The sequence below is a fragment of the Pan paniscus genome, chromosome 22 (genome assembly GCF_029289425.2).
Source record: "Pan paniscus chromosome 22, NHGRI_mPanPan1-v2.0_pri, whole genome shotgun sequence".
Classification (NCBI taxonomy): domain Eukaryota; kingdom Metazoa; phylum Chordata; class Mammalia; order Primates; family Hominidae; genus Pan; species Pan paniscus.
Genome location: NC_073271.2, coordinates 31,392,378 through 31,419,971, shown reverse-complemented (window position 1 = coordinate 31,419,971; position 27,594 = coordinate 31,392,378).

The window sequence follows — 27,594 nt, the reverse complement described above, 5'->3', positions numbered from 1 at the left end:
AATAGTACATTCTAAATTCTGAGTGTGGAATTCAGGAAGGCTTCATATTTAGAGGACAGGAAAACATTTCTTTTTCATGTATCCACTTGGGCATTAGTGTTTATAGTCATAAAACATAATCAACATTTACAATTATTTTTAAGTTTTAAAAGTCTTACTTATTAGGTTCTTAGCCCTTTAGTTACCAAACACTGCATTTGATATTGAGAGATGAACAGAATATGTAAATATAGCAGAAAACTTCACAAGAAATTAATAGGAGTCTAAAAAATCCAGGTGTTATTTTTGATACTCTTCAAAATTAGGTGGAGAAGGAGAAAGTTCCATTTTCTAGGAATTTATTTTCACTTCCAATTTACTTTTGAGTTATTTGTTATATCCCCTACTCCACGTGTTACACAATATTCTAAATTGATTTTCTCACTGAATAGAGTCTACTTGTCAGATAGGTTTAAGTGTATGCTGATTAAGTGTAAAAACTAGAGTGCCCTGCCTGTGTCACAAAAAGTCCATATTATTTTTGTCTTAATTGTTTTGTGTTCACATACAATTAAGTTCAATAGACGTCGGTGTACTGATTAATAGTCTCTTTAAAGTCACTATAATGTAGTTTCAAAATTGGTTCTGTTATTCAAATGCAAACTTTTATGCTCAATCATTGTGTATTAAATATACCACTCTGGTTTCTTCTCTTTCAACTACTTACCCTGAACAGGTGGAGGAAACAAAGCTCAAATGCTACCTTTTTGGTGACCAAGTGGTTACACAAATAAATAATATGAGTAACATCTGGTGAATATGATGGTAAAATAAATATGGAAGTCAAATGATCGCATTTAACAGATCCTTTATAAAAATTAACTTTTTAATTTGGAATAATTTTATAGGTAAGCAAAAGATTCAAAGATAGTTCAGAGAGTTCTTCTGTACCTTTCACCCAGATTCCTCCATTGTCAACATCTTGCATTATGATGGTACATTTGTCACAGCTAAGAAAACAACTTTGAGGCATTACTGTCAGCTAAACTGCAGATACTAATTGTATTTCACCCACTTTCCCATTACATCCTCATTGGGCTCCAAGATCTAATCCAAGGCAGCACATTGCATTTAGTTGTCATATCTCTTTGGTCTCCTACAGTTTGTGAGAATTTCTTGGTCTTTCCTTGTTTTTTAATGATCTTGAGAGCCTTGAAGAGTCCTGGCCAAGTATCCTGTAGGATGAGCCCCTGATCTATTTTTATCTGTTTGCTTTCCTCATAGGGTCATGGGATGTTGGAAAGAATAGGACAGAGAGGTTAAGTGCCCTTCTCCTCACATTGTATTAGGAGAGACATGCTATCCACATGACATCACTTGGTAGAGTGGTAAGCATTGTGGTTACGCATGGCTTAACTGCTCAGTCGAAGGAGTGTTTGTTAGATTTCTGCACTGTAAAAATTTATTAAATTGCTAATATTTTCTTTTACTTTTCCATACTCTATTCTTGGAAAATGAGTCACCAAGTCTATTCCACCCTCAAGGTTGAGGAGGGTGGCAATTGAGGCCGACCTCCCAGAAGGGGAAGTACCTACACATATTACTCAAAATTCTTGTAGAAGAAAGATTTGTTCCTTTTTCTCCATTTGTGTGTATATGTATGTGTGCATGTATGCATGTATGAACTCATGGGTATTTATCTGGTTCTTCAGTTTATAGTTAGTAATTTTTTGGTTTTTTTGGCTGTAACTGTGTTAGAAACAGCCATTGGAACTGCTTTCAGGTTTGTTCTTTATCCCTTTGATATGTCCCTTTTACTTTATTTATTTCAACACTTCCTTACCTTTGGCCACTGCAAAATGCTCCTGACACACCTTGTACTTTCACTGCCTTAGCCCTAAATTCAGCAGTTTTCCCAAGATGCTCTAATTCTTTTAAACATATTTATGGAAATAAAAGTAGATTCTCCTTTCAGTAAATATGGTACCATCGTTTGATAGGCATATTATTTTAAAACTTACTTTTAGTTAAAGGATTTTCCAAGATTTGTAAAGGTTAATTTGCATTTGTTGAGATACTATAACATTTTATCAATACACACATTTATTAGGCCATAATGATTTACATTATAAAACATTTTTTAACTTCTAAAGGGATTTTTTGGCAATATGTTCTTCTGAAGAATTGGTTAAATAATGCATATAAGATATTTGGCTTGCCATATTTTAGTTTCTGTTTGTACAATTTTTTCTTAATACATCTATCTCAAAAAGTGAATGTATCAGCCAGGATACAGGAGGTTAGGCTGCAGTAACACAAATCCCCAATGTCACTGGCTTCAGGCATTTATTCTCACTCGGGCTCCATGTCTACCTTGGGTGAGAAAGAGGCACCACTTAGTGCTCCAGGTCGAACGAGCCTCCACTCTGGATTAAGATTTGTCATCTTGACAGGAGGAAAAAAACATGCTTGTGACCAGAAGTGTGACATCTTACTTCTCAAAGCAAGTCACATGGCCATCCCTGACTTCAAGGTTTACCATCCTGCTAGGTGCCCTAATGGAGGAGAGCTAGAAACATGGATGGACAGCTCTAATGATTAACACACTTTGGCATGTGTCTATCATTAGGGAATCTGGCTTGCCCCAAGTTTTCCAACCTTCAGATAACTCTTTCCTTGAATGCACAAGTAAAATTTATGCAGAGTTTCCATATTGCAAGATGGAAAGGAGCCCTGTATCTTTTCCCAGTATTTCTAAAGCCCTCCAAGAAGCTTCTTTAACTCCACAGCCACTACTTGCCTTTAAAATTCCCCTACTACCCATACAACAATCTCTGAGAAGAGTGTAGCTCAGGAAAGGCTTCACTGCCCTTATTAACTTTTCCTGGGTCTAGACACTGGCCAGAACCTAATTCTTCACAGTAAATTTATGACTGAGCTAAAGTGACTAGGAACCCATCATTTTTAATTACCCATGATTTTTCCAATGGACAAGCACTATTAACATGGGACTGTATTTCCTTTTCATATTTCTTCCTTCAGTAATTATTTTAATAAGAGTTTCAGATTCCACTTTCTCCTCTTAGCAATAAAATATTTTGTCATCCCATAATTTTCAAAAATTTCACTAATAATTGTATAATATCCTATCATACAGAGGTTCCACTACTTATTTTCTAAAATGCTCATATCCTATACTATCAATTTCTATCTTTATAAAACAATAAAAGTACTCTGCAATGGACACTTTTGTATATATGTCTTTATATGTTATCACTCAATCCCATATCATAAATTCCTGGAAGAACTACTGAGTCAAAGAGAATCAGTGTTTTATGCTATTAATTCTTGCTATTAAATTAAATTTATTGAAGAGATTAATTCCAATGTAACTGATCCCTTGAATGACAAATTAATAAGCCCTATTAAGAGAAATAAAAATATAGAAACAGGAATAGATTTTGAATTAACATGATATCATCATATGTTTTAATTGGAGAACAGTAGTACATCTATTTAAGTAAGAAATAACTGATTATAGGTTAAACAACATTTTGGTTATAATAGGCTCAATGTGAAAATAGCAATCTGTGGTTATAGACTCCATAATCTCATCACCTGTTCACTGGCTTGCTAGTTTTAACACCTACCTTTTCTCACACCCACAAAAATCTTATTCGTATGATTTTATTTGTAGAGGAAACTATACTTTTATGAAACCCAAAACTGGGAAACATACAACAAAGTAACATAAAAACAACATAAATTAGTAATGTAGAATCATATAAAAAGTTTTGGATTTGGAAAAATAATGTTTAGGATAATGGAACTGCACTTCTCAGTTTTCTAGAAAATATATATTCTTATTAATGCATTAAAAAAATCAGAGTTCATGTAGAAGAGTTAAATTTTATTCTTTCTGTGGAGGAGGGGAATTCTACTCTACAGTTGTCATCATGGAAGACATCTCTAAAAAATTAAAAGGCTTTCACTCTCTGCTGATGAGACTTGGAAGCAATTTCAAATTCCCTATGAATGTTTATGATTTGCAGGACAACATTAAAAACAGAAATTGGAGTGACTTGTGAGGTCATTCCACACACAGGGTAGTATCATAGGTTTCTGTGGCTTAGTTACAATGACCTATAACTTGTGTAAAAATCACCTACAGATATACAAACACATATATATACACACAGAGTTGTTAAAACTAGACAACATAATTTAACCACAAAATCCACAGTTGCTTAAAACCAAGACAGCTCCAATTATTTAGCCACAGAAATGCAGAATCATTTAACCACCGTATACAACGCATATTGCCAGAAATACTAATTTCATATTCATATCTGGAATAGTTTGTATCATTAAAAATATTTTTCATATCTCCAACCTAGCTCTCTGGAAGATTACATGCTACCTTGACCCCAAAACTGACGAACAACAACACAGTTTGCTGTAGTTGTGTATGTCTAGCCAGCTTGGTTGGTCCCTATCCCTGTTCTTCTGTAATGTGACAGTTTTCAAATTTCTTGCAGAAATTTTGATAATTCAATAATTTTATTAAAATATGATAATTTCATTGTGAAATACCAAATAAGTTTGTTTTGCCATGAGCATTTAATCTTGCCTAAAGGGAAATAATGGGGGAAAGCACTAAGTAAGGTCAGTAGTGCCAGTGTTGTGTTCTCTCAGACTGTGGTTGTATCATTGTTTTGGGGTTTATAAAACAACTGCATATAGAATTGGAATGGCTTTCAGGCTGGTCACATTTGATTGAATAATAACTAAATGATGTCCTATATCTGGTGTCCAATATTGTGCTTGGCCTACAGTATGCTTTTTAGGGTTATTATTATATTTTAGTCATTCCTTTTTTATTTTATTTTTATTTTTAGTTGACGCTTAATTGTGCATATTTGTGGGCTACACTGTGATGTGTTGATATACATATACCTTGTGTAATGATCAAATCAGGATAATTAGCGTGTCCATCACCTCAAACATTTACCATTTCTCTGTGGTAGGAACATACAAAATTCTCTCTTCTAGCTATTTTGAGATGTGTAATACCTTATTGTTGACTATGGTCACCCTACTGTGCAACAGAACATCAGCACTTATTCTTCCTTCCTAATTGTGACTTTTTATCCACTGACCTATCTCTCTCCTTTCTCTTCTTCTTCCCACCCTCTTCAGCTGCCAGGAACCACTGTTCTATTCACTACTTCTATGAAATCAACTTTTTAACATTCTGCTATAAATGGGAACATGTAATATTTGTCCTTCTGTCACTGGCTTATTTCACTTAATTTCATTCAGATTCATCCATGTTGTTGTGAATGACAGGATTTTATTCTTTTTTATGGCTGAATAGTATTCCATTGTATATATACATCACATTTTCTTTTTCCATTTGTCTGTTATTGAACACTGAAGTTAATTCCATATCTTGGCTATTATGAGTAGTGCCGCAACAAACATGGGAATGAAGATATCTCTTTGACATACAGATTTTATTTTCTTCAGATGTATACCCACTAACAGGATTACTGGATCAAACTAAAGAGCTTCTGCACAGCAAAGAAAACAATCAACAAAGTATAGAAACAACCTACAAAATGGGAGAAAATATTTGCAAACTATACATATGACAAGGGGTGAATATCCAGAATATATAAGAAACTCAAACAACTCAATAGCAAAAAAAAAAAAATCTTATTTAAAAATGGGCAAAATACCTTAATAGGCATTTCTCCAAATAAAACACACAAATGACCAACAGGTATAGGAAAAACTACTCAATATCACTAATCATCAGAAAAATGCAGATCAAAACTATAATGAGATATCACCTCACATCTGTTAGGATGGCTATTATCAAAAAGACAAAAAAAAAAAAAACAAGTGTTGTAGAGGATGTGGAGGAAAGGGAACCCTTGTGCACTGTTGGTGAGAATGTAAATTAGTACAGCTATTATGAAAAACAGCATACAGGTTCCTTAATAAAGATAGAACTATCTTATGAGCAAGTATGCTTTTAATAGATGCTAACTAAATGAATGACAAAAATGAATGATGTATTAGCTATATATTGTGGTGAAGCAGTATCACCACAAACATAGTAGCTTAAAACAACACACATTTATCATCTACAGTTTTTGTAGGTCAGAAGTCTGGACACAGTTTAGTTGGGTTCTCAGTCTCAAGGACTCACAAGGCTGCAATGAAGGTGTTGGCTAGAGCTGTGGTCTCATCTGAGGCTTGATTGGGGAAGGATACATTTCCAAGCTCGTGTAGTTGTTGGCAGAATTTAGTTCCTCGTGGTTTTAGGACTAAAGGGCTTATTTTATTGGGGGTGTCAGCTGGAGGCCCTTGCAGGCTGGAGACTGCCCTTACTCCCTAGATGCTGTTCCTAATTCCTTGCTGTGTGGGGTTCCCCAACATAGCTACTCACTTCCTCAAAGCCAGCAAGGGAGAGAGAAACTCCAGGAAGATGGATGATACAGTTTTGTTTTGTTTTGTTTGTTTGTTTTTGAGACAGAGTCTCATTCTGCTGCCCAGGCTGGAGTGCAGTGGTGCAATCTCGTCTCACTACAACCTCTGCCTCCCAGGTTCAAGTGATTCTCCTGCCTCAGCCTCCCAGGTAGCTGGGACTACAGGCGTGTGTCACTGCACCCAGCTAATTTTTGTATTTTTAATACAGACGGGGTTTCACCATGTTGGCCAGGATGGTCTCGATCTCTTGACCTTGTGATCCACCCATCTCAGCCCCCCAAAGTGCTTGGATTACAGGTGTGAGCCACCGCACCCAGCCAGATGATGCAGTTTTATGTAATATAATCACCTAATCCCATACACCCTGTCTTTTTGCCATATTCTATTATTTAGCAGCAAGTCACAGGTGCTGCTCACACTGAAGAGGAGATCACAGTAGGGTGTGAATACTAGGAGGTGGGGGTCAGGAGGGCCACTTTTAGTCTGTCCATTACAGATGGATATTTAAATATAAAATGTTGAGTTTTAACATAAATGACTCTACCCCTTTCCTAAAAGAAATTGGAATGTATGTACCTCAGATGACGCATTCTCGTTTACTGCATAAAGTGGCTAACAGTTTCCTTTTATTAAGACTTTTGTGTTTTGTAATCTACAGATCCCAAACAACATTGGACATGTAGAAATTAGAGACTAATGTTCCCGAACTGTGGTTGGCTTTTTAAGGAATATCTGATTGTCTGACCTGGTGAAGGCCAATTATGGACTATGATATCAGTAGGAGAAGTAGTAGAAGTTTTGGTAATAATGGAAATACATGATAGTAGTTTGTTTGCTGAGTATAATTTTATGTCAGGCATTGTGCCAAGTACATACATGTGCCAGTCAGGACGAATGTTAAAATTCCAGCCACAGTTGAATCCTATGAGACGCTGCACAGAGGCGAGCATGGGTTGGCCATGCCACTCTACTCCTCAGCCACACTTGATAGGCCTAGGGGGGCCCCAAGCCCAAGGGGGCCAGTGTTGAGTCTGCTCACAACAGTGTGGGGCTGGCTGAAAAGGCTGGGCTGATTCCTCAGGTTCTGTCTGGAATTTGCAGTAGCACAAAGAGAATACGGCATTTAACAATGAAAACTGATGCTTAAAATGTACCATGAAAGGATATGACAAGCTGGAGAGGCACGAACTGAAATGAAGGATCACAGATGGAATGGGCACTTTGGGAGGCCGAGGTGGTGGATCACCTGAGGTCAGGAGTACAACACCAGACTGACCAACATGGTGAAACCTTGTCTCTACTAAAAATACAAAATTAGCCAGGTGTGGTGGTGCAATGCCTGTAATCCCAGCTACTTGGGAGGCTGACACAGGAGAATCACTCGAACCCGGGAGGTGGAGGTTGCAGTGAGTCGAGATCATGCCACTGAACTCCATCCTGGGCAACAAGAGTGAAACTCCGTCTCAAAAAAAGAAAAGAAAGAAATGGAATGAACAGAATCATATACCTATTGTTTCAACAAATATTAACTGAGTGCTTAAAATGTGCTAGACACTGCACTGGGTGTTAGGGTGTAAAGGTAGACAAGGTAAACAGGTTCTAGCCTTCACAGAGATGAATTCCACGAGGGAAGACACAAATCAAAATTAAAACTAAAACTAATGCTATAATCTGTTAAAACATATGTCTGCCCTCAGACCCAGAATTCCCTGTCTGGCATATACCCAACAACAGAGGTGCATTCTATTTATTTATTATTTTTTTTTTTTATTGTTTTTTGAGACGGAGTCTCGCTCCGTCACCCAGGCTGGAGTGCAGTGGCGCAATCTTGGCTCACAGCAAGCTCCTCCTCCTGGGTTCCCGAGCCATTCTCCTGCCTCAGCCTCCCCAGTAGCTGGGACTACAGGCACCTGCCACCACGCCCGGCTAACTTGTTTATATTTTTAGTAGAGACGGGTGTTTCACCGTGTTAGCTAGGATGGTCTCGATCTCCTGACCTCGTGATCTGCCCGCCTCGGCCTCCCAAAGTGCTGGGATTACAGGCATGAGCCAGAGGTGCATTCTTACGTCCACCAAATGGCTCGTGCAGGATGTCTTTAGCAGTTTCATTTATAATAGCTAAAAATTGAAAACAGTTTAAGTATCAGCAAAAGGATGAATAAATAAGTTATAATCATAGAGCTGAATGTTATACAGTCATAAAAAAGGACAAATTACACATAACTACATGATGAATCTCAAAGCATTCTGCTCAGTAAAAGAAGACACACACAACAGAGTATTTGCTATGTGATTACATTTCTATAAAGTTCAAGAACAAGCACAACTAATCAATGGTGAGAGAAGTCAGAATAGTGCTTATCTCTGGAAATAGGGAAGAAGGCACTCTGAGGACCAACTTGGAAAGGATGCAGGGCAATCTTCTGGGTTTGTAGTAATGTTCCACTTCTTGATCTGGTGGTGGTTACACGGGTTTAGATATGTCACAATTCATCAAGCTCCACATTAAAATTAAGTCACCTTATTGTATTATGTTATACTGCAATAAAAATAAAATAGACAAAAATACTCATAAATTGTGTTTTCTGAAGGATACGATAGTAAGGCTGAATTGGGGACATTGTGGAGCAATGGCCTGCTTTAGGTAGACTGGTCTATGCCGTTCTTTGTGGGGGCGCCGTTTCTGCTGAGACCTAAGGGATTCAAAGGAGTTTGCCTTGGGAAGATCACAGGGAGAGCAGCCCAGTCCAAGGGCACTGCAGGGCAAAGACCCTGAGGTGGGAATGAGCTCTGAGATAGAAGCGTGGCTCCAAGTTAATGAGCTAGATGTGGCCTGGCACAGAGCCAGAGAAGTTGGCAGGGATAGGGTCATTCAGGGCCTTGGAAGCTGTAGTAAGAAGTTTAGGGATTACTCTAAGTGCCTTGAGAAACCACGGGGAGGGCTTTAAGCAGGAAAGTGAAACGAGCTCACTTACAGCTGGAGAAGCAGCCACTCTGTCTGCAGGGTGGAGCATGGATAGCAGACTCTAAGGGTTCAGAGAGAGGAGGGGGCAGGGACAGGGTCCCAGGCAGGGCAGGGGAAGTGACAGATTTGAACTGGAGTCTTCACATGGCATCGACAGCTCCTGTTGGTGAATCCAGCAGGTGGTGATGGTCTGGCTGGTGGTGATTGGCTAGGGTGCCCATTGCCCAATTTTCTAAAATGTGGAAAATCAAGAAGGGATAGAGATGGGGGTTGGGGAAGAAGCAATAAGGCTGCTTTGGACATTTTAACTTTGAGACCGTCTGTGTTCCAAGTGGAGGAGGAATTGCATGCATTAGCCAGGAGCTCGGCAGAGAAGCATCACCATTAAGATGGCATGTGCATCCGTCGGAATGGAGGTGCTCACCTACAGACGTCCATGGACAGAGGGAGAGAGGAAATGAGGCTAAAGCAGAGGAGGACAAGGGTGGTCATTCCATCGTGGCAGCATGAATCTGTGTCATCTAAAGGGGAACTGGGACAAACCTCCCTGTGCTCCTTCTGGGAGTGTCCTGGGACCTTCCTGGGACCTCCTTATCACTCTGGATGTAGCTCACCACTACCCATCCCTCTAACAATGCTAGTGTGAATGAGTTCCTCATTCCTAAAATAAAAGAGGACAACTTTAAAAAATGGCCACATTGGACGTTTACTCAAGTTCTGAGGTATTAACATGCCCATTTAAGAAATGTATTTTGTGTCAGTTATTTGATGGCATGGCTACAACTTGCCATCAGGTTAATTCCCAAGGGAGTGCACCGAACCAGAGAAATGAAGGCAGAATTTGGTGACAGTTTTATCACAAGTAAAATAAAAAAGACTATCTCCCACAAATGGGAATACAAAAATACCCCTGCATTGTCATAGCTGGTGAAACAGAACACCAGCTCCTCAGAGAGGACAGGCAGAGTTTGCTCCAGTCTTTCCGGGGTTAAAATAACTGAAGAGTCTTTGAGCTTGGGAGGAAGCAAAGGCAAGGCCTGGTAACAAATTCCTGACAGGAAGCAGGTCTGTGGGTGCAGGCCAATTGTCCAGTTCAAGGACAAAATGGGAAAAGCAGCAGAGGCCCCAGAAAAGCCTTCACTGAGTGTCCCATGGGCCACCCTGATAAGGCGTCTCTCCCATTCCTTCCTGGGACAAAGTGATGACTCACTTCAGAACCTGCCCCATACCCTTTATAGATCAGTGTATGTAAATCTGTATGGAGAATAATACATGTTTCCTCTTGTGGTATATCCAGTAATAATTATCTAATTCTTCTATGATCATCATACATTTCTGACGTAAAGAACTCTGAGGGTTGTTTTATTAAGACACCAGAATATGAAGCAACATTGTCAACATGTGAGATCTGAAGTAGAAAAAAATCAGTAAGAAATTTCCTAAAACATGTTCTTTTCTTTTCTTTCTTTCTTTCTTTCTCTTTCTTTCTTTTTTTTTTTTTTTAATATAGGCTGCTCTGTCACTCAGGCTGGAGTGCAGTGGTGCAATCCCGGCTCACTGCAACCTCCTCCTCCGAGGTTCAAGTGATTCTCGTGCCTCAGCCTCCCGAGTAGCTGAGATTACAGGTTCATGCCAGCATGCCCGGCTAATTTTTGTATTTTTTAGTAGAGACAGGGTTTCTCCATGTTGGCTAGGCTGGTCTCAAATTCCTGGCCTCAAATGATCTGCCCACCTCGGCCTCCCAAAGTGCTGGGATTACAGGCGTGAGCCACGCCACCTGGCCAACATGTTCTTTTTTTAATGAGGCTCAATGCTATTGAGTGCACTAAATTTTACACACACACACACACACACACACAAATACACATTATGTGATATTCGTTTTAGTAACTATGATAAATGGTTGGTTCTGTTTTGTGAACTCTACCATCCATTTTGATTTAACCTTACACTTAAGTGCAGCAAGACTTGTAGCTGGCTTTCCTTGATTATGTCTGCAATATCCAATTCACATGAATCTTTTTCTGCATACTTACTTTGAATTCTAAGAAAATCAAAACAAGAAAGTAGGTACATCAAAACTTCCTCTTTTTCCAGAACACGTCACCTCTTTTCCATGTCATTGTTATTCCTCTTCTCGTTTTCTCTAGGACGTGATCATCTTCCCACAGCACCCACCCCTTCCTGTCTGAAGCCCTGGGTGTCAGTTTCCTAGGTCTGCCATAACAGAATACCGCAATCTGAGTGGCTTAAAATAACAAAAATGTATTTATTCTCTTGCAGTTCTAGAGACCAGAATTTCTAGATCAAGGTGTCAGCAGGGTCATGCCCCCTCTGAAATTCTGGATAGAATCCCTCCTTTCCTCTTCCAGCTCCTGGCAGGGGTTGTCAATCTCTGGCATTACTCGACTTGCAGCTGCCTCACCCCACTCGCAGCCTCTACCGTCACGTGGCATTTTTGCATTTTCCTCTTCTTATAAGGACATCAGTCATATTTTGATTAAACTTCAAACACCTCATCTTAACTAGATTACATTTGTGAAGACCCTATTTCCAAATATAATCACATTTTAAGGTACTGGGGGGTTTGTACTTCCACCTATCTTTTTTGTGAACATACAATTCAACCTTTAACGCACTGTGTCGCTTACATTTGGTTGTAGTATAGTTTAAATCTCAAAAGAAACAAGGCTTAAATTTTTTTCATAATCCGCATATTAAAAGTTCTATCACTAAAATTTATCCAGGGGCGGTTAATCACAAAAATTATCTTTTCAAAATAAAGTAATATGTCAGTGCTTTGAGGAAACTTCAGCAGGCACCTGCATGTTTGTATGTGTATACACACATAGAGACACACACACTTTCTCTCTTTCATGTACTACCTTTTTAGGAACTTAAGAATAAATAGGCCGGGCATGATGGCTCACGCCTGTAATCCCAGCACTTTGGGAGGCCGAGGCGGGTGGATCACCTGAGGTCAGGAGTTCAAGACCAGCCTGTTCAACATAGTGAAACCCCATCTCTACTAAAAATAAAAATTAGCTGGGCATGGTGGCACACACCTGTAATCCCAGCTACTCGGGAGGCTGAGGCAGGAGAATCTCTTGAACCTGGGGGACGGAGGTTGCAGTGAGCCGAGGTCGCACCATTGCACTCCAGCCTGAGCGACAGAGCAAGACTCCATCTCAAAAAACAAACAAACAATAAAAAGAGTGTAGGCTCCAGAGACCAGAGGGGCTTGAAGTTGGCTCTGTTACTGACTCAGGGTGTGTCCTGGGTTCTGCTACTCAGCCTTCCTCAAAAGTTGGTCATGAAACTGGAATGAGATGATGCATGGAAATTGCTTAGCCTAGGGATAGACGCCGAGTAGATGTTCAATAAATACCACCCAGTATTAAGCAGCATGTAAGTAATATACTAATTGACTACTGGTTGTAATTTTTTTACTGCTATCCTTTTTTTAAAAAAATGTTTTAAATTTTGAATAGTAATAAGGTTGGGGAGCTTATATAAAGGAGTTTCTGAAAATTAGAAAATTCTGTTTTGTTTTGCTTTGCTTTATAAGTTCTCAAAAATTGTAGAGCTTGATTTGGGTGAGATGTTACAGTATATGACCCTTCTTAGTAAAAGTTTATGAAAAGCATCTAGCTTTGATATTAATCTTATTATCAAAAGTCAGTCTTTGCTTAAAAAATGGATTTGAAAGCAGACAGACTTGAATTTACATGTGACATTGGGCAGTCTCTCAATGTTTCTGAGCCTCAGTTTCCTCATCTTGAATCTAGGATTGTTAGGAGCTGAGAAGATGGGAACTTAAATGGTATGACTCAGATCCTAAAAAAAAAAAAAATTAGAATGTTCCTTATTTTCCATAACTGGTCTCATTTTGGAGCTTCTGTGTTCCCCTATAAAAGGGGAAGAAAAGTCAAACTGGTCAGTATGAGTATCTTAGTTTTAACTGGTTTAAAACACTCTTTCAGATTAATTCAGTCACTTTTGCATAAATGGGTAGTCTTTTGAGGATTTGAGTTAAGTCAATTTGGGATTTCTTTCCAGGGGCATCAAAACAAATATAAACAGAATTTATACATCATCCTGGTTTGAAGGTGGAAGTTGTAGGTGCTAGAACCACATTGGGTCTAGGGGCTGTCTCCTGGGTTCATTCTGGCCTGTGAAATAAGCCAGACACAAAAAGCCACTTATTGTATGAGTCCATTTATATGAAATGCCCAGGATAGTTAACTCTATGGAAAGGAACTGTATTAATGGTTGCGAGTTGGGTGAGGAGGAAATGAAGTGTGATTGATAATGGATACAGGGTTTCTTTTTGGGGTGATGGAAATGTCCTGGAATTAGGTAGTGGTAGCAATGGAAAAGTTTATGAATATAATAAAAGCTGCTGAATTGCATACTTTAAAGGGTGAATTTTGGGGGTATGTGAGTTACACTTAAATTTTTGTTGTTGTTGTTGTTGTTTTAGACAGAGCCTCGCTGTGTCACCCAGTCTGGAGTGCAATGGCACAATCATGGCTCACTGCAACCACCACCTCCCGGGTTCAAGTGATTCTCCTGCCTCAGCCTCCTGAGTAGCTGGGACTACAGGTGCCTGCCACCATGCCTGGCTAATTTTTTGTATTTTTAGTAGAGATGGGGTTTCACCATGTTAGCCAGGATGGTCTTGATCTCCTGACCTCGTGATCTGCCTGCCTTAGCCTCTCAAAGTGCTGGGATTACAGGCGTGAGCCACCATGCCTGGACTTATACTTAATTTTTAAAAATCACTCATGGTCAGAATTAAAATTATTGTATTTCACTGTGTTCTTAGTTCTTTTGTGCATACTTTATCACAATTGGAATTTACTTTCTAGGAGAAAAAAAAATCAGTTGCACATATTTGTGTAGGTTTATTTCTAGGCTCTCTGTTCTGTTCCACTGTCTATTCCTCACTGTCTTGATATTACAGCTATATAGAATTAATAACTATTAATAGCAAGTACTAATTATTTGCACTTTATTCATTTTTTGGTCAAGATTGTTTTTGCTGTTCTAGGGCTAGTGCCTTTCCATATAAAGTTTGAAATAAGCTTATCTGTGCCTACAGAAATCTTGCTGGGATTTTGATAGAAGTTTTATCTAATCTATAGGCCAAGCTGGAAAGAACTGATGTATTTACTATGTTGACTCTTCCAATCCATGAGCATGGTATGCCTCTCTATTAATTTAAGCATTGTTTAATTTCCTTTATCAGCATCTTGTAATTTTTAGCATATAGATCTTATACATGTTTTGTTAAGTTTATTTAACCAAAATATTTAAATTTCTCTGGCATGATTATAAATAGTACTGTTTTTAAGTTCAGTTTTCACATGTCCATTCTTAGTAGATATAAATACAAGTGATTTTTGTCTGTTAATTAGGTATCTGGCAACTTTGTTTAATTCACTTCTAGGAAATTTTTGTTGTTGTTTGATAGATTCATTGGGCTTTTCTATTCAGACATTTATGTTATCGGCAAATAGGGACAGTTTTTATTTCTTCCTTTCCAATTTGCATACATTTTATTAATTTTCCTTGCCTTATTGCAGTGCCTAGAACTTTTAGTATTATGTTGAATCAGAGTGGTGAGAGTAGATGTCCTTTCCTTGTTTCCAATCTTAGAAAAAAATAATTCAGTCTTTCACTATTAAGTATGGTGTCATGTACCGGCCATTTTCAGTCTGCATCTTGGGAAGCACCATGTGGGACCCATGCCATACTGAATATCAGGCTATTCTCAGGAGGTGAATGTTCCTCTGGGCTATACCCTGGGAAGTGAGAAACAAACCTTCCTTGGGGAACTTCTCTCAAATCTTTTCTTATTTTTTTTACACAAAAGATAAGTCAACCCAGCCTGGAGTGCAGTGGCATGATAATAGCTCACAGCAGTCTCAAACTCCTGGGCTCAAGCAACCGTCTCACCTTAGCCTCCCAAGTAGCTGGAACTACAGGTGTATGCCATGACACCAGGCTAACTTTTATTTTTATTTGTCGCAGAAATGGGTGTCTCACTATGTTACCCAGCTGATCTCAAACTCCTGGGCTCAAGCAATCCTCCCACTTCAGCCTCCCAAAGTGCTGGGATTACTGGCATGATCCACTGCACCCAGCCATGCCCTCAAATCTTTCTGGTTGTTTCAAACTCCATGTCTCTGCCCATGTCTCCACCCTGCCAGTTATATCCTCTCCACTTTTCATTCCGTGCTTAAGGGACCAGAAGCTTCCCTTCTTCCTGAAACCTTTAAGAAATGGGGCTTCCTTTATATCACATCCTCTATGATTAGTCTAGTGCAGGAGTCTTTAAAGTGTGACATGTCAACTGCTGGGCATCCCCGAGACCCTAGCAGGGGTGTCTATGAGGCACAAAATGATTTTGATAAATACAAAGACATTATTTGCTTTTAAAAAATGTATCGACATTCTTCATTGATGTTGTAAAAATATTGGTGTGTAAAATTATGAGCACCATAGCAACAATCAAGACAGTGGTATGAGGCCAGGCTCAGTGACTCACGCCTGTAATCCCAGTACTTTGGGAGGCCGAGGCGGGCAGATCACTTGGGTCAGGAATTCAAGACCAGCCTGGCCAACATGGCGAAACCCCGTCTCTACTAAAAATACAAGAATTAGCCGGGCGTGGTGGTGCACGTCTGTAGTCCCAGCTACTCAGGAGTCTGAGGCATGAGAATCACTTGAATCCGGGAGGCGGATGTTGCAGTGAGCTGAGGTTGCGCCACTACACTTCAGCCTAGGTGACAGAGTGAGACTCTGTCTCAAAAAAAAAAAAAAAAAAGACAGTGCTGTTAAACACAACTAGTAGTCACTGCATTTTTTTCCGCCATCCATGTACAGTTAAAAAAATCAGTTTCATTAAATTATGTCCTCCATGAAGCAATAAAAAAATTAATGCTATTAAATCTCATCCCTTGAGTACACATCTTTTTAATATTTTATATAACCAGACAGGAAGTATGCATAAACCACCTCTGCTACATACTGGACCACAGTGGTTGTCTGAAGAAGCAGAAGCAAGTTGTGAGTATTCTGAACTAGCCTCTTTTTCATAAAACACCACTCTTATTTGAAAAATAACTGACGTACAAACTATAGTTATTCAAACGTAGGTGTTATGGAGATATTTTCTTGAAAATGATTAAAGCAAGCCTGTCACTTCAAGAAAAACAGCTGAGAACATTTGTTGCTAATGATAAAATTTGAATTTTCAACAAAAATAAGAATTTTAGAAATTTGTTTCCACCCCTGTGAACTTACTTCCAAGTGCTTACAGACATTTCTGATGACATGGATAGTGATATTAACAAATGTGATTTTTTAAAATATTGAGTAATGAAATGTGTCAACATTTGAAAGATCTATATAACTTAGTGAACTGATGTTTTCCAAGTGGCCAATACATAATGTTACAAAAACATACATGAGTAAAAGATCTATTCAAAGCATGAGATGGATAAATTAAGTTTAATATATCAAAGTATGAAAATTCATTGCTATAGTTTGAAATTCCATATGGCAACTAAACATTAAGAAGTAGGATTTTTTTCAAAGAATAATTCCACAATAATCTGAAATGGCGATTAATATACCTTGCATTTTTGAACTATTAATAAATACGCGTGTGAAGCTGGATTTTCTTCATGTACTTTAACCAAAATAGCAGATTGAAACAGACTGAATGCAGATGCAGATATAAAAATTTAACTTTCTATCAAACTAGACATTGAAGAGATTTCCAAAAAATATTTTTTTTAAAAAGTCACTCCTTACATATTGTTTTGGACAATGTAATTATTTCCCAGAAATGTATCCCTTAAGTTAACATGTAATGGATTTAACATTGATCTTATAAGAATGAATTAATAAATATTTTTACATGTCTCAATTTTAATTTATAAATATAGTAACTACTGATAAATATATAACCCCTGTAAACCAACAAAAGTTATCTGGGGCCTTAATAATTCTTAATATTGCAAAGGTGTCCTGAAATAAAAAAAAGTTTGAGAACTTACTCGTCACTCCCACAAGTTTTCTCATTTATGATTAAAGGGAAGCTTTGAGTATTTATCAAATTCTTTTCTCTCTCCACAAGCTTAGCTTTCAAGACTGTTGTCTCGTCTGAGCTTAACAAATCTAGTTTGCTCCTCAAAGCTGAACAAAGTTGTCTTTGTTTTAGGCAGTATCTGCCTTCCCCTGAAGCAATAAATGCCTCTGATTCAATCTGTGGGGAGCCACAGGGCAAAATGATTTGCAAGGAATAAAAAAAAATACATTGGTTTACCATATGAAAAATATTATCGTCATTACATGGGTATTAAATGGGATTTGTATCTTTAGTAACTGGCAGAGTACCTTGCAGAGAATAGCTACTCAATTCTTGTGGTTCCATTCCCCAAATAAGATACAGATCTAAATCTAACCAAGTAAAATAGTATTGAGGTTTTCCCAGTGCACAAACTATTCTATGCATTAAAAGTGGTCATTTTTAAAAACAGCTAATCAAGAAGTATTTGAAATGTACAAGGCACTTAGCTAGCAAGGTGCTAGCTGGGAACGCAAATCCAATTAGAAACAAATACTGTTTTATATGCTCGAGAGCAATAGGTCTCAACCTTGGTTATACATTGGAAACATCTAGGGAGTTTTTTAAAAGTACCAACACCTGGGCTTCAGTCCAATAGATTTTGATTTAAATGGTTTAGGGTGTGTTCTGAACATCAGTATTCTTTAAAATTCCTCAGTGGATCTTAATGGACAACCAAGGTAGAGAACAGTGGATTAAAACTGTAGAGTTTCAAATAAACTCCATTATATTCATTCATTTGCTTGTTCATTTATTTTATAGGTATTTATTGAGCACCTACTATGTTCCAGGAACTCTCATGCTGGGGATATGGCAGTAAACCAAACAAGGCATCTGCTCTCATGAGGCTAACGTTCTAGCAGAGACAGACAGAAACTACAGACATAAGCACATAAATACATGTTATGTCATTGGTGATAAGAACTCTGAAGAGGAAGAAAGCATGTTCGGGGAGTAGGTGGGTTAAGGTGCTTTTCAAGGGGCCATTCAGAGAGTCTCCTGTCAAAGTGGGCTGAAAACACAGAGAGTGGTGCTGAAAGGAAATCGAGCAGCTACTCGGGGAGGTTCATGCCAGGCCAAGCAAAAGTAAGTCAGAACTCGGCCCTTCTGATGTTCCAGATGCAAGAGGAGGCAATCGCTAGAGTGGTGGTTGAGAGGGAGAGCAGAAGGAGGTGGGCTGAGAGGCACCCTGTCAGGACTTTGCACTTTATCCCGAGCTAGACCATAGGGTGCTAGAGAGTTCTGAGCAGAGCAGTGATATTCTGACACTGGCTTTGAAACATCACATGAAAGAGATTGCAGGGAGCACCACTCAAGGGTAGAAGCGGGAAGATGAGTTAGGAGGGTATTTCAACAATCCAATTGAGAAGGGTTAGGGTGAGGGCCAGGGGGTAAATTGAAGGTGGCGAGAAGTGGTTTCAGCCAAGATAGGCTGTGGTGGAAGAGCCAGCAGAATTCACTGATGATTTGGATTTGAGAGTAGAAGATAGTGGAGAGCCAAAGCAACTCCAAGGTTTTCTGCCTGAGCAACACGTCTGCTCCTTGCAGCAATGCAGTCAGGTAGTCGGAAAAGGCATTTTCTCCAATTTATGAATGAGAAACTGAGGCCAAGAGAAGGGTGAGTGGCAAATGCAGGACCATACAGCTGATAAATCGCTAGAACTATTTACTGCCTGCCAACTCTTCAGATTCCAGGTCTAGGGATTCTTTCCTTTGTCAAAGTTTGAAACCACAATAACATAGGAGCAAACTCCACTTCCTTGAAGTTTGTTTTCTAGCTGTGAACTTAGGAGCTAGAGATAAACACCAAGTCTTAAATTAGTGCTAAACTCTGTGTACTAGTGCCACATGGGTGGGAGAGGCTATAGGCATTTTCAAGATCCTATGGCCTTGGCAGAGTGAGCAAGGCAGGCTGGAGGAGCTGGGTAGGAAGAGGACAGAGAAAGGAAGGGAGAGGCCATTGCTTGCAGGGTAAAGGAAAGAGGCTGATATATGTACATATCGTGTGTTCAGACATCAAAGTATAAAGCTCTGTATTTGGTTGGACAAGAAGATGCAAGTGCATTGAGGAGGAGGGGGGACCAGGTGGGCGGAGGTGGGGGAATCAGGGAGTTGAAATGAATTTGATAATTTAGGGCCAGATTATAGGAGACATTAAATGCCTATCTAATAGCGAGTGAGCCCATGGACTCCTAATAGAGATAATAAAGATTAGAGAAATATTGATGTGATTTCAAGGTGATAGTTAAGCTTATTAGGAAAGCAATAATAAAACCTCCATTAAAACAGGTCAAGAATATAGTTCTAATTTAATAACAAGTTGGATTAATCGGCTAGTCTTTAGAAGAAGTTTCATAATCACAGAAGCCTTTGAACTTGATGGGGGAGTTAACAGTAATTATTGTCAATAAGAACAGAGATCCCTTTGAAATAATAAGGCATTAAAATAAGGTGTAAAAGCAGTTGAGTGGCTTCCATTTGTACAAAACAGCGAAACAGCTTCAGGCCAAATGTATGCCTGGCCTGGGAGAGGCTGGAAGCAGAGCTCTATTTGCCCACCGGCTGGCTCTAGAGTGAGCAGTTGCATTTGTTTTGTGGGTGTGGCTAAGACAGGACAACTGGGAAGGCGTTTGAATGGCAAAACTCTTTCAATAAGGCCTAACTGGTTTGGGGAGTTCGGAGGGTGTGTACTTAAGGTAAGTTGGGGGTATTTAGTTAGGCCTACAATCCCTCATAATACTAGGTGGGGTATTGTGCAAAGAGAGGGCAGGAAAAATGTTCTAGATATGTTAGTGTGGTTTTTTGTTTTTCTCAAGAGGGAAAAATGTTCTTAAACTGTGGTCTCCTTGAGAAACCCATGGCCATATGGAGTATATTTTAAAAAGGAGCAATTTTTGAACCAATACTCTTTGGCCTTTAAAATATATGAATCTACTTGATATCACTTCTGTTGCTTTAGTGGAACAGTCAACGTGAATTTAGAGTGGCAAGTGTCTTCTGCAGTTTAGAAGTGCTCAGAGACAAAGAAGGTGAAGTTCAATAGGGTAAAGAGTAGGTGTCAAATGAAAAAGAACTGGTCCAACAATTTCAACACCTGCTTTTTCCAATACACTTGTGCAATATTATTGCATGTTAAATATGAATACATCAATTATCCAAAGAGAGTCTTGAAATTTTGAAACAACGTCATCATTAACAACAAAAATACAACACTCCTTAAATGCTATAAATATTAATTTTCAGCCATTATATTTACACCAAATAATTACGTCTGGAGAGTTTCACCATAAATCATATAGGCAAGGCATGGAAACATCAGGCAAACAGAACCAAGCAAAAGAAAAAAGAGAATGAAAAATTATCATCAGACTAAATAAACATGAGATGCCACAGAAATATGTAGATGTTAGTGTGTGAGACAAAGCGAGGGACCATCGTGGATTACACATTTCTTGTGAATCCAGGAAGCATTTTAGGTGAAAGGAAAGGAGGCACAGAAGTGCCTGGACCCATGCAGGATGAAGGAATCGGAGAGAACTGCTTTGCTTTTCACCTCAGTGCAATCCAGCACAGCCTTTCCAGATGGCTTTGAGAAATAGCAGCTGATTGAATGATGTGTTTCTTTCCTGCAAACCCATTGCATCTGGGGGTGGTCAGGCGAAAATGAACTACGTTGCAGCCTCGATGGAGGAGGTGTGAATAAGAAAAGAGGGTGCAGTCCCACCCCACTCTTCTTGTGGCTGCTGTGAAATCTGGACCAAAGATTGCTCAAGATGGAAGAGAATCTGTTTTCAAACCCAGTTCTGCCACGTATTTGTGATGTGATCGTGGGCAAATTACTAAATATTCCTTTTTTAAAATTTTTATTTATTTATTTTTTATTATACTTTAAGTTCTAGGATACATGTTCACAACGTGCAGGTTTGTTGCATATGTATACATGTGCCATGTTGGTGTGCTGCACCCATTAACTCATCACTTACATTAGGTATCTCTCCTAATGCTATCCATCCCCCCTCCCCCCCCCCCCCACGACAGGCCCCCGTGTGTGATATTCCCCTTCCTGTGTCCAGGTGTTCTCATTGTTCAATTCCTACCTATGAGTGAGAACATGCAGTGTTTGGTTTTTTGTCCTTGCGATAGTTTGCTGAGAATGATGGTTTCCAGCTTCATCCATGTCCCTACAAAGGACATGAACTCATCCTTTTTTTATGGCTGCATAGTATTCCATGGTGTATATGTGCCCCATTTTCTTAATCCAGTCTATCATTGATGGACATTTGGGTTGGTTCCAAGTCTTTGCTATTGTGAATAGTGCTGCAATAAACATACATGTGCATGTGTCTTTATAGCAGCATGATTTATAATCCTTTAGGTATATACCCTGTAATGGGATGGCTGGGTCAAATGGTATTTCTAGTTATAGATCCTTGAGGAATTGCCACACTGTCTTCCACAATGGTTGAACTAGTTTACAGTCCCACCAACAGTGTAAAAGTGTTCCTATTTCTCCACATCCTCTCCAGCACCTTGTTGTTTCCTGACTTTTTAATGATTGCCATTCTAACTGGTGTGAGATGGTATCTCATTGTGGTTTTGATTTGCATTTCTCTGATGGCCAGTGATGATGAGCATTTTTACATGTGTCTGTTGGCTGCATAAATGTCTTCTTTTGAGAAGTATCTGTTCATATCCTTCGCCCACTTGTTGATGGGGTTTTTTTTTTTTTTCTTGTAAATTTGTTTGAGTTCATTGTAGATTCTGGATATTAGCCCTTTGTCAGATGAGTAGATTGCAAAACATTTTCCCATTAGGTAGGTTGCTTGATCACTCTGATGGTACTTTCTTTTGCTGTGCAGAAGCTCTTTAGTTTAATTAGATCCCATTTGTCAATTTTGGCTTTTGTTGCCCTTGCTTTTGGTATTTTAGACATGAAGTCCTTGCCCATGCCTGTGTCCTGAATGGTATTGCCTAGGTTTTCTTCTAGGTTTTAGGTCTGACATTTACGTCTTTAATCCGTCTTGAATTAATTTTTGTGTAAGGTGTAAGGAAGGAATCCAGTTTCAGCTTTCTACATATGGCTAGCCAGTTTTCCCAGCACCATTTATTAAATAGGGAATCCTTTCCCCATTTCTTGTTTTTGTCAGGTTTGTCAAAGATCAGATGGTTGTAGATGTGTGGTATTATTTCTGAGGGCTCTGTTCTGTTCCATTGGTCCATATCTCTGTTTTTGTACCAGTACCATTCTGTTTTGGTTACTGTAGCCTTGTAGTATAGTTTGAAGTCAGGTAGCGTGATGCCTCCAGCTTTGTTCTTTTGGCTTAGGATTGGCTTGGCAATGTGGGCTCTTTTTTCATTCCGTATGAACTTTAAAGTAGTTTTTTTCCAATTCTGTGAAGAAAGTCATTGACAAGTTGATGGGGTTGGCATTGAATCTATAAATTACCTTGGGCAGTATGGCCATTTTCACGATATTGATTTTTCCTATCCATGAGCATGGAATGTTCTTCCATTTGTTTGTATCCTCTTTTATTTCGTTGAGCAGTGGTTTGTAGTTCTCCTTGAAGAGGTCCTTCACATCCCTTGTAAGTTGGATTCCTAGGTATTTTATTCTCTTTGAAGCAGTTGTGAATGGGAATTCACTCATGATTTGGCTCTCTGTTTGTCTGTTATTGGTGTATAAGAATGCTTGTGATTTTTGCAATTGATTTTGTATCCTGAGACTTTGCTGAAGTTGCTTATCAGCTTAAGGAGATTTTGGGCTGAGACAATGGGGTTTTCTAAATACACAATCGTGTCATCTGCAAACAGGGACAATTTGACTTCCTCTTTTCCTAATAGAATACCCTTTATTTCTTTCTCCTGCCTGATTGCCCTGGCCAGAGCTTCCAACACTATGTTGAATAGGAGTGGTGAGAGAGGGCATCCCTGTCTTGTGCCAGTTTTCAAAGGGAATGCTTCCAGTTTTTGCCCATTCAGTATGACATTGGCTGTGGGTTTGTCATAAATAGCTCTTATTATTTTGAGATATGTCCCATCAATACCTAATTTATTGAGAGTTTTTAGCATGAAGGGCTGTCGAATTTTGTCAAAGGCCTTTTCTGCATCTATTGAGATAATCATGTGGTTTTGGTCTTTGGTTCTGTTTATATGCTGGATTACGTTTATTGATTTGCATATGTTGAACCAGCCTTGCATGCCAGGGATGAAGCCCACTTGATCATGGTGGATAAGCTTTTTGATGTGCTGCTGGATTCGGTTTGCCAATATTTTATTGAGGATTTTTGCATCAATGTTCATCAGGGATATTGGTCTAAAATTCTCTTTTAATCCTCTTTTTATTTTAGCCACAGTCCTCATATTTCTAAAATGTGAATGATGACTACCTCATGCTTGGGTATGTTTTGCTTTGTTTGATTGTATAGGTGTATAAGTGTTCAAGAACTTTATGGAAGACAGTGTGAGTTAAGCTTATTGAAAATTGAAGTGCTGTACAGGTGAGAGGTATGGTTGTATTATTTCTACTGGTGGTGGTTTGGGTGGGTACAGTGAGGGCTGACTGTGTGATCTCCAGGACTGGTTTGGCTCTTGCTGCTAGAACTCTCCCCTTTCCTCACATGCACACTCTGACCATGTTGTGAGAGGGTGGGGAATTTTTGTCTCTGATATTTATTTCAAAGGTCGAGAGGCTGAAGGATGTCCAATGGAGAAAATGTTCTACATCTAGGCTCAAGCACAAATTGCTGTTTACTTCATATCTTAAAACTTACAGTGTAGTCATGATGTGGAAAAAAAGCATTTTGTTTCCTTTCACTCATAAGAGAATAAAATGATGAATTTACTTAAATTTCCTGTAAGAGATTTTGCTTTGACACAAGGAATAATGAGATGTCCTGGTGTTTTGGTGAAGACGGTACACTGGGTTCCTGAGAAAGGTGGCAGGATGCATTGAAAAACAGGGCAAAGACCTGCCCAACGTCAGGGACAGGTTCCATTTTACTTACATTCGTTTATTATGCTCATTTATTATGCTCGGCTTGTGAATCAGTACAGCTGACATATTTTTTGACATAAATGATGCATCACTAAGTTGCAACTTGACTAGAACATAACCTGATTCAGACTAAAAGGTATTCTAAGGCCACAGTTCATATACGTGGTGTGGTGGAATACACAAGCCATACAAAATGGTCTGAGGTCACCAGCTGTCCATGTACCATGGCTGAAGGAAAAAATTCAGCCTGTACTGCCCTTGCCAGCATTTGCCAAAAAAAGAATTTGCACAAAGGCATCAAGCAGGCTCATGGTTTCCCTAGAACCCTCTACAGATAGTCACAAATGTCTCAAATTTTGTAACATGATGCTTATTCCTTGTCAGAACCCACAGTAGTAATGTGAACAACAATTTTGGTTCTAATCCATCTACAGAAAGGCATCACCTGATGTATATTCTGAAGAAGTAATTGGTCACAAGTAATAGCAACTTACTAAAAAAATTGAAATTATTTTCTTGGCCTCATTAAGCACCAAGCATTTTTAGGATAGTATTTGTGTTGATTAATTTTATGTGTCAACGTGGAAGGTGTCTTGGGATGAGATTAACATTTACATTGCTGAACTTTAAGTGAGGCAAATCGCCCTCCATAATTTGGTGGGCCTCATCCAATCAGTTGAAGGTCTGAATAAAAGAAACAGACCAGCCTCCCTGACAGGGAATTTTCCTGTAGATGACCTTCAGGCTTCCTCTGTGCAATCGGCTTTCTTGAATCTCCAATGGGCCCATTTTGCAGATTTTGGACTTACCAGCCTCCGTAATAATGTGACTCAATTTTTTATAATAAATCTCTGTCTCTTTCTTTTGGATGAATGTGTGCTAATTATCAAGCCTGTGAAGGGGTGGGGAAATAAAATTTACCAAGCATCCACAATGCAATGGGATGTACATCACATATATTGCTTACTTTGACCTTTAAGACAATCTATCACATGATTATCAAGATCCCCATTTCACATATCGGTGCACAGAGGTGGTGTACCAACCCCTGGGCGAATCGAACCCAAGTCCATCTGATCCCATAGCTAAGACTCACTGCATTGACCCAGCATTGTCAATTTCCTGATTGTACCTCATCACCCAAAACGCCTTGAGCATGTTTTCATTGTTGGGAATATCTGCTGGGGCTTGTAGGCTTGAAGGGGTTATTCTTGCCATGGGACTTTGTTTAATGAAAAGAACAGTAGACAGGGAATCCTTACCATGGGGCATAAACCCCTGTTGCCTCTAACCCCCTTAGGACAAGTCCATCTCTCAGCACCTGAAATCTCTATTGACTATACAGTGGTTTACTTCTTTCGGTACCTATTGCAAAGATTTGCTTTAAGAAACAAACAAAATAATGCATGGGTTAACATTAAAAAAAAATAAATTAACAGATAAAAAGAGCATATGGAGAAAAGGATAAAGGAGTTCTAATGAGAACTTCACAAATTCATGTAAGTTCAAAGATCTTGAAGACACGTAGGCCGGGCGTGGTGGCTCATGCCTGTAATCCCAGCACTTTGGGAGGCTAAGGTGGGCAGATCACCTGAGGTAAGGAGTTTGAAACCAGCCCGGCCAACATGGTGAAACCCTGTGTCTACTAAAAATACAAAATTAGCCAGCTGTGGTGGTGAGTGCCTGCAATCCCAGCTACTCAGGAGGCTGAGGCAGGAGAATCACTTGAACCCGGGAGTCAGAGGTTGCAGTGAGCCAAGATCGCGCCATTGCACTCCAGCCTGGGCAAAAAGAGCAAAACTCCACTCAAAAAATAAAAATAAAAAATGACACCTAAGTGTAGCTTGAATATTTTAGTGTCTAATTCCATGCATCATTGTGCAAAACAGAATTTGAATGGGAATTTTAAAATATTGACTGGTTTAACCCAGTAAATAGTTATTGTGTGGCTCCCATATACTCAGCATCATGCTACAGCCTGAGCGGCTATAGAGAGACAGATAAGGCAGTAACTGCTACCAAAAAAATTCTTATCTAGATAGGAAAGAAGATAAAAAAAATTAAGTTGCTATGTAGCAGTCACTTTGTAAGCATTTTACACGCATATTTTCTTTTAATTATTGCAACAATGCTTGTTAGGCGGTAGGTACCATCATTACCCCAATTTACAGAGTTTCTAAAAAGAGAGAAAGAGCCTTCGAGGGATTAGTACTAAGCCCCTCATGCTGTTAGGGGTGATCCAGGCTGGGCATTGAGGCTCCTGAACTCTGACTCACAACCACGCTGCCTCAACAGTCGGCAATGTCATTCATACTAACTCTCAGCAGAATGTGAAAGAGTCTGGGATTTTGCTGAAAGCAAAGTACCATGGGAGCCCCAAGATGCAAGAGATTCCTTATAAGAAGAAACACTGCTGCCTCAGGGGAAGGCTACATTTGAGCTGGCACTTGCAAAACAAGTCATGTCTTGGCAGATGGATGAAGGGAGGCTTTATAGGCAGAGAGCAAAGGCAAGAAGGTGAGGAGGTGCTGGGTGTGTCTGGGGTGAACAGGTGGTTTTTCAAAGATGGTATAGCAGAGAATGGAAGCTGGGGTGGAGGAAGCAAGGCAGGAAAGGAGACAGGCTGATGGCAAGTAATTCTCATGTTGTCTTCAGGGTTTGGACTTTATTTCATATACAATGAGATGCCAGTGGAAGCGTTTGGGTAGGAGCATGACCTAATGGAGATGTCACTTGCCTTTTTTTTTTTTTTCTGGTGGTAACATGGAGAACAGTTTGGAAGCTCTCCCAGTTAAGATTGTAATATCTGCATCCAACAGAACACCACTAAAGCCAAATAGTTTATTTTTCAAATGAAACAAGAAGTCAAGGTTGGCATTCTAGGATGGGCACAACAGTCAGAGAAAATATCAAGGACTTGAGTCCACCTTGTTCACTTAGTGGATGCTTCAGTCCTCAGGTTTCGAGAGGGCTGCTCTACCTCCCAACAGCGCATCAGAGTTTCAGGCAAGAAGGGGG